At 46.3% G+C, this 11,390-nt stretch overlaps 1 long non-coding RNA gene across 1 annotated transcript; it reads right to left on the reverse strand.

Annotated features, from left to right (window-relative positions):
• Positions 1-2,137: 2,137 nt before the first annotated feature.
• On the reverse strand, positions 2,138-11,164 carry LOC139265188 (uncharacterized). Its single transcript, XR_011593496.1, has 3 exons — positions 9,356-11,164; positions 3,445-3,600; positions 2,138-3,129 (listed from the first exon to the last, which is right to left on the reverse strand). It is a non-coding gene; the product is annotated as an uncharacterized lncRNA (long non-coding RNA).
• Between the last annotated feature and the right edge of the window lie 226 nt (positions 11,165-11,390).

Below are 11,390 nucleotides of genomic sequence, written 5' to 3' on the forward strand. Positions count from 1 at the left end.
TGTCAGCCTAGATTTTTGTGCTCAAGTCTCTGGGGTGCGACTTGAATGCATAATCTTCTGATTCAGAGGCAAGGGTGATACCCACTGAGCAATGGCTGACACAAAATGAATGTTAATTTTAAATTATTTTAAATAAATAAATCATGCGAGAGATTTAAGGATAGCAGAGAAGAGTATTAGGATTGCAACAGAGAGAAGTCACCAATGCAACATTACACATAAGAGAGCTAGTTTCAGTAAATTGGAAAATTAACTTTAATTATTGAATATTTTAGTGGTGAACGAAAAATAAATTCTTGGGGAAAGCCCAAATTGTAATGCTGCTCACACCCAATAAAGTACACTTCAGATATTGGGCCTGAAATTCATCGACATACCACCCACTACCGCCCGCTTACCGTCCAAATATGAAATTTTGGTGAAAAAACACCATACCGCCGACATACCACTCAGCGGAATATTCATCATTGACATACCGCCGAGCGGTATGCACACCATCTGCCGTGTAGAACCGCCTGCATACTGCCGAAAAAGTCCAATTTTCATGATATACCATCGACATACCACCCGAGCTGCATACCGTTCTGGAAAAGGTGGTTTTACGCAATGTTAAATGGGCGGGAATAGGTGGAGTGCTCGGAGCCACCATTTTGAAATCGGGATCAGACAGCAAAAGCAGCACCTGTGTATTTCTGAGGTGAACAGTGACCTTACAGTGTGATTTACTGGGAAAGGTATTTTTATTGGTACTGAGTACATTATTAAGATCGAAGGCATTGTAGTTATATTTTTTATATAAATACAGAGATTTATTTAAATCTAGAGATGTAAAAAGAATGGGGCCTGTACTATCTCAGCCTGTATTGCTGACTATCTATCTAATGGAGGAACCAGATAGGAGAAGGTTTATTGAGCAGAGTTATCGGGATAATGGAGGAGGTGGCAGACTGATGAGGAGGATGAGGCTATACCCGCAAAAGATTTTCAGAAAGAAACATTCATACTTGGACCTGACCGATCGACAGTGCGTTCGAAGGATGTGCTTCTGAAAAGAGGTGATCACTGAGATTTGCCAGCTCATTAAGGCAGACCTGCAGCCCAGTACCACCAACATTACTGCACTCTGTCGAGATGAAGGTGACTGCGACACTTTCCTTTTATGCGTGTAGCTCTTTTCAGGTATCAGCTGGGGACATAAGCTGCATTTCTCAGCACGCTACTCATCGGTGCATTCGACAGGTAACCGAAGCACTGTATGCACGCCGGATGGAATTTATAAACTTCCCAATGACCAGGGAGGCAGAGTGACAGAGCCTTGGGTTTTACACGCATTGCCGGCTTCCCTAAGATGCAGAGTGCTGCTGACTTTACCCATATTGCTCTACGAGCACCGTTACAGGAGACGGAGGTGTACCGAAATCGTAAGTAATTTCACTCCCTCAACGTACAGCTCATCTGCGACCATGCACAGCTCATAATGGTAGTGAAAGCCAACTTTCCAGGGAGCATCCATGATGCACACATCTTGCGTGAGAGCACTGTGTCCGACCTGTTGAGGTCTGAGCCACAAGGTAAATGCTGGATGCTGGAGGACCAAGGGTACGGCCTCGTCATCTGGCTCTTGATCCCCTCCGCGGAAGTCTCAGACAGAAGCCGAGCAACGATATAATAAGAGCCATATAGCCACACGTAATATTATCGAAAAGACAATTGGAGTGCTGAAGCAGCACTGTCGATGCTTGGAGCACTCGGGAGGCAGGCTGCAATACCACCCTGAGCAGGTTGCTCAGTTCACAGTGGTGTGCTGCATGTTGTATAATTTAGCAATCATGCGGTGACAGGAATTGCCACAGGGGACTGCGGAACCACCTGAGGAGAGAGTGCAGGAGGCAGAGGAGGAAGAAGAGGAAAATGACGGGGAGGGGGATGAGGAGGAGCTTCCAGATGAATTCATGGCACCATCCCCATTCCCACCCCCGCCTCCTGCCACAACATAGTGGAGGGTACATGGAGTATTTGCCACTGCAATATTGTTACGTCAGCAGTTCATAAATAAATGCTTTGCCTGAATGTGGAGAGCTGCGTTTTGGGCCCCTGATGACTGTTACTCCAAAAGTTTGACACTGTACCAGAGTGCTTAAATTCAATTCAAACGTTTATGTAAAAATGTTAAAAATATACAGCAATTTTAAAACTTTGTAAAACTTATAACTATGTAACAACTTTAACAACTTTAATGAATTGAATAAACTTTAAAACTGAAACTTCAATTATTAAATGAACAACTACAACAAAAGACCATTTACTGTCCTCGACCTCGATCACGTGCTATTGGGACTATTGGGACTATTCCTCCCTTTCTTACTCCCACCCTTCCTTTTCCCAGTGCCCCTGAACCCGGACCTCCCCATTTTGGTACTAAGCCGGTGTGTAGCACCGCACCCAGAGTGCTGTTGCTGTCGTTGGGGTTCAGACATTGCAGGCACAATGAATGGGGCCTCAGGAGAAGCTCGTGATCTGGAAGGCACGGCTTCAGGGCTGGAAGCTGCTGGCGGCTCCCCACCCTCAGGTGCTGTCGACCCAACTACTATGACACAGTCAGATTCCGCGCCATATGGTGATCCCATCAATTACTGAATAATAACGCCGCGATGTTTGCAGCAATCATAGCCATGGCCTTGAGCAGCTCTCAACATATGTCAACGCTGGCCTGTGACAGATGCACCATGTCCTGGTACGCACCTATCTGTCTTGCAGCAACGGACCTTTTCTGCACCAACCTCCGTCGCTGTGGCAAAGGCACTGCAATGCTGGGGTTGCATTGCTGCGCACCGCTTGGTCTTGCAGAATCAGAGGAGGTATGGGGGACTCCCCTGAATATAGAGTCTGTGGTGGAGGATGTTCCAGCTGGTCCAGATGGAACTGGAGTATGCTCCTCCAACTCCACCCCCACGTCTACCTCCACTGGCTCCACAGGATCAGCGGCTCTTCCTCTTCCTCTTCCTCTTCCTCAGTCTTCATCGTCTCTGGCAGTGGTGAAGTCGGGAGAGGGCTTGGGTGACGTCAGAGGTGGAGGCAGTGGGTCTGTCGTCTGGTCTCTCTGCGAGGTCTTGGCTGAAACGTCTGAGTCTGGAAGTACAAAACAACATTTTAAAGTGCTTGGCACCAGGGGAGAGGTCAGGGTTACATGAGTACATGAGTACAGTGACTTAGCGCTGCCTTACTTAAATATCCACCACTGCTGCATTACTGCATTACATTTGGTGACAGACAATACATATATGCATTGTGTTACATGCCCCTAACATTGCAGTACATCACAAGAGGCCAACATTACAGTGCAATAAACTTACATTACATTACATGAGGCCGACATTACAGTTACGGTTACATTACATGACATTACAGGACTGCAACACAGACCGGGGATTGTATTGAACTGACCATCCTGTGTGAGTGGGTCAGCTCCAATGCCGGTGGTGGCACAGTTACTATCCCCGACCAGCGACAGGGCACGGATCTCAATCTCCATCAATGGTTCTTATGTTGGGGGTCCTCCCTCTGTCGCCGCTGATCCGCTGCTATTGCAAATGTCTTCTTCTGCAGAAAGTCAAGTAAATGAAAGTAAAAATCTTCAATCCATTTAACATCGCAGACACACACACACACACACACACACAGATATCAAAATATTACGTTGATCATCTTGTCATTGGCTGAAAGCACAAATACATCGCCATAACCTTGGGATAAATAACTTCATCCGTGTGACACTGAACCTACATTTACATGGTACATGGCACATGGGGGTGCATAAATAAAATCATTACTTACTCTTGCAACCCTCACCAGGTCGTTCCATCTCTTACAGTACCTTTCCCTGGTGCATACCATGGTACTTGTGGAGGACACAGCCTCCCCGATCTCGTCCCATATCCTTTTGTATTCCTTTGGGGGGAGCTTTCCACGACCACCCTTTGTTAAGTCAGAGTACCTCTCCATAATATTTTCCAGCGGGGCAGGTAGTTCCGTCTCGTCGAAAGCAGGCACCCTCAACCTTCCGTCCTTCTCGATATTCCTGCGCTTCGACTTTTTTTTGAGCATTTCCATTATGATTTTTCATTTCTAAAATATGTCTTATTATTGTTGATACTGTATAATTATTATTTGTTATTAATATTTTTTAACTCTGCAATCTATGATTAAACCAACTGACCCTCGAATAGCTTACTGCTCCTTCTCACTCTCTCTCCCTCGACTTCAACTCACTGCACATGCGCGGGTGACCCCTGACCCCCAAAATCGTGGTTAAAAAGCTTCTCTGAACAAAAAGGAAAAATAAATTGCACATGCGCAGTGCAGTGCCGCACCGTCCATCGATAAGAAAGTCGATCTGGATCGACTACAATGTTACTTACCACCCGCTGCACACTGCTCACATATCGCCGGCATACCGCCGAAAAAAATCCAACAAAATTTCACTCTTCAGTTTCGGCGGTATGTCGGTGGTTTGAAACGACGCACCGCTGGCATACCGCCGAGAAATGGGTGGACCTTATGTAATGACCAACTTCGGGCCCATTGAATTTGCCCAAACTGTAATGCCGGTTAGAAAATCTATACCAAGGCATCCAAAGTGTGGCATAATATTGATATTTTAAATAATGTAAATGCTTTCTGGCAATATTAAACTAAACGTTCAAATACTCTTATTCATTCACATTTGATCAGGCAGCCCTACATTATTTCTTAGTTGGCAGACAGGTACTGTGAGAGTAAATTTAAACAAATACCTAAAAAAAAGCTTTGGAGTGCCAGTGAAAATGTATCATCAAGCAATATGGGACTAGGGTAAATTCTATTTGGCTTTGCTCCCAGGTATTCTCAGCAGAGCACAGGTCGTTGAAGCAGGAGGACTTGATTCTGTGATCTGCATTCCCCTCGAGGGGAAACCCTGGATCGGAGTGCAGCCTCGCAAAATCATATTCTTTGGTGAAAAATTCCTTGAAGGAAAGCTGATAAAAGTACTTGAAACTAATTAACCTTTGATATTCAGTTGTCACTGAGCCTCAATTATCCAGGGTCTAGTACCGTGAACAGTTGCTCAACTCTGCAGTTGTATTGGTAGTATTAGGTTAGCTGGACTGGTCCCTTCAAGTTGTGGGGTTTCACGTCTGTTTTGCTCCAAATGCAGAATATAAACATTGCCTGAAGCACTGAAGTAGCAGAGGAAGCTTGAAGACGTGCACAGGAGAGTGAAACCAAGTGAGTACAGCTTTACAAGAGGCAATGTGTGCACCTACAAAAATAACAAAACTCACCTTTTTCAAAATCTGTACGAGTATTGATTCTTCAGAAATCCATTTATACAATCCATTTTGTACATTAACAATTTATGTTAATTCACTGCTAAAAAATTACATAAATATTGGGAATAGAAAAATAAATTGCAGCACCACGTTTCAAACAGGAATGTTGTTGAATTTTAATGCAACAAAATATAAGCTTGTGCTTTTGACAAGCTGGATTTCTTATCCTAATTATTCAGGTTGAAATGTATTACATGGCGAGGGAGGATTGGGGGCTGTCGGGTGATATTCTAAAAAATCTAAGGCCCCATCAATAGAAAGGTAAAGTACTGAAGGTGCCTTTGGATACACGTGAACTTTGAAATATAGCCCTCATTACTATAGATGTTCTCTGCCCTTTATACTCTGCAGCTTGCAGCACTCCCCAGTCAACAGAGTTGTAGGTAATCTACTCCCACAGATGAATGTGGTGCATCTATCAATCTTCCGAGAGAAAGCATTTTGCTGCCACATGTTGCCTGCCCTAAGAGAACGAGTAAAGTCCAAACCCTGCAAGCTACAGCTCTTCCTAACACAGGACATTGGCAAATTAAAGGATTACATAGGATTACATAAGATATCATAGCATCATAGAAATTTACAGCACGGAAGGAGGCCTTTTGGCCCATCGTGCCCACGCCAGCCAACAAAGAGCTATCCAGGCTAATCCCACTTTCCAGCTCTGGGTCTGTAGCCTTGTAGGTTATGGCACTTTAAGTGCATATCTAAGTACTTTTTAAATGTGATGAGGGTTTCTGCCTCTCCCACCCATTCAGGCAGTGAGTTCCAGACTACCAGCACCCTCTGAGTGATTATTTTCCACCCTCAAATCCCCTCTAAACCTCTTACCAATTACTTTAAATCTATGCTCCCTGGTTGTTCACCCCTCTGCTAGAAGGGATAGGTCTGTCCTATCCACTTTATCTTAGCCCCTCATAATTTTATACACCTCAATCAGGTCTCCTTTGTTCCAAAGAAAACAACCCCAGCCTATCCAATATTTCCTTATAGCCAGGCTCGGCAATATCCTCATAAATCTCCTCTCAAGTGCAATCACATCTTTCCTGTAATGTGGTGACCAGAACTGCATGCAGTACTCTAATTGTGGCCTAACTAATGTTTTATACAATTCAAGCATGACCTCTCTGCTGATATAATCTATGCCTCAGCTAATAAAGGAGAGTGTTTTTTAAATTTATTCATTCATGGGTTGTGGGTGTCGCTGGCAAGGCCAGCATTTATTGCCCATCCCTAATTGCCCTTGAGAAGATGGTGGTGAACCACCTTCTTTAACCATTGCAGTCCGTGTGGTGATGGTATTCCCACATTGCTGTTACGGAGGGAGATCCAGGATTTTAACCCAGCGACGATGAAGGAACAGCGATATATTTCGAAGTCAGGATGGTGTGAGATTTGGGAGGGGAACGTGGAGGTGGTTGTGTTCTCATGTGCCTTCTGCCCTTATCCTTCTAGGTGGTAGAGGTCGCGGGTTTGGGAGTTGCTGCCAAAGAAGCCTTGGCGAGTTGCTGCAGTGCATCTTGTAGATGATACATAATGCAGCCACGGTGTGCTGGTGGTGGAAGATGTGAATGCTTAAGATGGTGGATGGGGTGCCAATCAAGCGGGCTGCTTTGTCCTGGATGGAGTCGAGCTTCGTAAGTGTTGTTGGAGTTGCACTCATCCAGGCAAGTGGAAAGCATTCCATCACACTCCTGGCTTGTGCCTTGTAGATGGTGGAAAGGCTTTGGGGAATCAGGAGGTGAGACACTCACCACAGAATACCCAGCCTCTCACCGGCTATTGTTGCCACAGTATTTATGTAGCTGGTTCAGTTCAGTTTCTGGTCAATGGTGACCCCTAGGATATTGGTGGTGGGGGATTCGGCGATGGTAATGCCATTGAATATCAAGGGGGCGGTGGTTAGACTATCGCTTGTTGGAGATGGTCATTGCCAGGCACTTGTGTGGTGCAAATGTTACTTTCCACTTATCAGCCCAAGCCTGAATGTTGTCCAGGTCTTGCTGCATGTGGGCGTGGACTGCTTCATTATCTGAGGAGTTGCGAATGGAACTGAACAATGTGCAGTCATCAGCAAACATCCCCACTTCTGACTTAATGATGGAGGGAAGGTCTTTCATGAAGCAGCTGAGGATGGTTGGGCCTAGGACACTTCCCTGAGGAACTCCTGCAGCATGTCCTGAGGCTGTGATGATTGACCTCCAACCATCACAACCATTTTCCTTTGTGCTAGATATGACTCCAGCCAATGGAAAGTTTTCCCCTGATTCCCATTGACTTCAGTTTTACTAGGGCTCCTTGATGCCACACTCGGTCAAATGCTGCCATGATGTCAAGGGCAGTCACTCTCACCTCGCCTCTGGAATTCTGCTCTTTTGTCCATGTTTGGACAAAGGCTGTAATGAGGTCTGGAGCCTACTGGTCCTGGCGGAATCCAAACTGGGCATCAGTGAGCGGGTTATTGGTGAGTAACTGCTGCAATGTAAGTATCCCGTATGCCTTCTTAACCACATTATCTACCTGTCCTGCTATCTTCAGGGATCTGTGGACATGCGCACCAAGATCCATCTGTTCCTCTATACTTCCCAGTGTCTTACCATTTATTGTGTATTCCCTTGCCTTGTTAGCCTTTCCCAAATGCATTACCTCACACTTCTCCGGATTGAATTCCATTTGCTACTATTCTGCCCACCTGATCAGTTCATTGATATGTACCTGCAGTCTACAGTTTTCATCTTCATTATCAACCACATGTCCAATTTTTGTATTATCTGCAAACTACTTAATCATACCCCCTACATTCAAGCCTAAATCATTGATATATACCACAAAAAACACGGGACCAAGCACCGAGTCCTTCAGAACCCCACTGGAATCATCCTTCCAGTCACAAAAATAACCATCGACCATTACCCTTTGCTGAGGAAATTTTGGATACAACTTGCCACCTTGCCTTGGATCCCATGGGCTTTTACTTTCGTGACCAGTCTTCCATGTGGGACCTTATCAAAAGCCTTGCTAAAATCCATGTACACTACATCAAACACACTACCCTCATCTATATATGGCACAGAAACAGGCCATTCGGCCCAACCAGGCTATGCTGGCATTTATGCTGCACTTGAGCCTTCTCCTGTCTTTCCTCATCTAAATCTATCAGCATAATTCTCTATTCCCTTCTCCCTCATATGCTTGTCTAACCTCCCCTTGAATGCACCTTTACTATTCTCTTCAACCATTCCCTGTGGTTGTGAGTTGCACATTCTCACCACTCTCTGGGTAAAGAAATTTCTTCTGAATTCCATATTGGATTTCTTGGTGACTATCTTATAGTGATGGACTTTAGTTATACTCTTCCCCACAAGTGGAAACATTCTCTCTGTATCCACTCTATCAAAACCTTTCATAATTTTAAAGACCTATATTAGGTTAACCCTTAGCCTTCGTTTTTAAAGAGAAAAGAGACCCAGCCTGTTCATCCTTTCCTGATATATATACTCTGACATTTCTGGTTTCATCCTTGTAAATCTTCTCTGCACCCTCTCTAGTGCTTCTTTATACTTTTTATAATATGGCGGTCAGAGCTGTACACGGTACTTTAAGTGTGGTCTAATGAAGGTTTGATACAGTTTCAGCATAACTTCCCTACTTTTCAATTCTTTACCTCTAGAAATAATCCCTAGTGCTTGGTTTGCTTTTTTAATGGTCTTGCTAATCTGAGTCCCAACTTTTAGTGATTTGTGTATTTGTACTCCAAGATCACTTTGTTCCTCTACCCCACCCTCCAAGTAATGACTGATCTCTCTATTGTAGGGATTAAACCCGCACCTTTCTCTTTCCTCTATTTCCAGAATCCGACCTGAACCAGTCCGGGTGGGATAAAAATGCTCAAGGCTCTTAACTCAGTAATCTTTTAACTGTTTAGTATACTACGGATAACAAACACCACTGCAATGTTCTCTTTAACTTCCAACAGTAACTCTCTTTACCTTCTGCCATGTATCTTAGATTATTATATATAACTGCATCCCATCCTATTGGCCGCCATTTTGTCGGGCCGTTTCCCGCTCGGGCCGTCGAATGGCCGCCGACAATGGCGTCTCTCCGCATCCCGGCCGTCTGCTGGCTCTGCCTCCTAGCTGTCACAGTCGCAATGTTTGATCTTGTAATAACCAGCAATAGCAGCAACGCTCACCAAACGATCGAACTCAAATGCATTTCTTCAAAGCCCGTTACCAGCATTGAGTGGCTGAAAGGCACAGTCAGTGCAAATGCTATTTACAAACTGTCTGAAGACAATGTCACCGTATTTATCCCTGATGCTGTGTTTGAGGATTGTGGACATTTTACCTGCATTGCAAGACAAAATGGCCAGTTTGAGCAAGCAGAATTCGAATTAATCGTCGACGGTATCCTTCCCTATGAACACAAGATAATAGCAGCAGCTACCACAGGTCTGGGATTTATGCTGACATCAGTTAGTGCCTTCATGCTCTCAACAGTATTTCGGAATAAAGATGAGCGAGCACAGAAAGTCCTGGTTGTTCTTTGTCTGTTCTTCCTGATGGTCTCGCTACTTATGCTTCTAGCTGCTGCCATTTTCTGGATCGTCATGGATGGTGTCCGTTTGGAATTTGCTCTGCTGCAGAAATATTCCAGAGGAATATGGAAAGTCTACTGAAGTCCGTTCCCAAAACCGTTGTGTTCCAAGATGACATCCTGATCCCCGGTCGTGACTCCAAGGAACATCTGAACAACCTGGAAGAGGTTCTACTGCGTTTGGACAGAATGGGACTCAGATTTAAACGCTCGAAGTGCGTCTTCATGGCACCGGAGGTCGAATTCCTCGGGAGGAAAATCGCCGCTTATGCATCAGACCTATTGACCTGAAAACCAACGCCATCAAGAATGCACCCAAGCCGCAGAACGTGAGGGAGCTGCGTTCGTTCCTGGGTCTACTCAACAACTTTGGTTGGTCCATTGAAACAGTGGCACTTTTCATCGTTTCAATTATTTTCTTGCTTTCGCCAATATTACTGTTTTTGGGAAAGAAAATGGGTCCATTTCAACGGTTTTGGACAAATAACTGGTTACCTATTCTGATCGCCATGTTTGTGCATGTAACAATCATCACCACAGTAATATTGATTATGAAGAAGTATGAGTACAGGGAGGACGGGTGCGCTTCTGAATGGCCCTTGTTACATGGATTATTTGCTGCTGTTGCTTCACCATTTGTGTTATGTCTGATTGTCTTCATCTACAAAAAGATAACCAAAATGATACAAGAAAATCAAGAGGTGAACAGGAAGCTGCTGTCTGGATGCCGGTTGTTACGGAGATCGCCAACCGTGAGCCACACGGCAGGCACTTCGATGACGCAACGAGAATAGAAGCCGGAGGCGACCCGCCCACCATCCAGCTCTCCGTGCCGCCTGAAGCAGCTCCCCGAGGTTCCTGTTCAAGGGAATGCAGACTCTGTGGAGACGGAGACGGCAAAGGAGCGAGGGCCCTCGATGTCCGAACGCGCCGCGAGCGAGTCCGAGGAGCCGGGCCCCCTGCCCGGGGGTCGGAGGTCAGCCGGTGCCCCGGAGGCCGAGGAGGCTTTGGCCGGCGAGGAGGAGGAGGGGGACATCGACTGGGAGCCCGAAGGCGAGCCGCGAGTGGCCATGAGGCGATCGTCGCGGATCCGGGCGTCCATCAGGTCCCGGTCACCCTTTCGCCGCCACAGCTGGGAGCCCGGCAAGAGGGACCGCTACACGTTGGACAGCGAGCACGAGCGCAGGTCGGAGGGGGAGGTGGAGGGGTAGAGGCGGAGGGGGAGGGGAGGGGGTGTGGTGGGGGTCGGGTGGGGGTGGGGTGAGAGGGGGAGGGGAGGGGCGAGGATGAGGGGGAGAGGGAGGGTGTGTGGGGGCCTGGGGGGATGAGAGGGGGCGGGGAGAGTGTGCAGAGTGGGGGGGGCAGTGAGGAAGGGGTGAGGGCAGGGGGTCGAGCGGTGGGCAGGGGTGGGTGGCGGGCAGGGGC

Source organism: Pristiophorus japonicus, chromosome 6 (genome assembly GCF_044704955.1).
Source record: "Pristiophorus japonicus isolate sPriJap1 chromosome 6, sPriJap1.hap1, whole genome shotgun sequence".
NCBI classification, from domain to species: Eukaryota; Metazoa; Chordata; class Chondrichthyes; family Pristiophoridae; genus Pristiophorus; species Pristiophorus japonicus.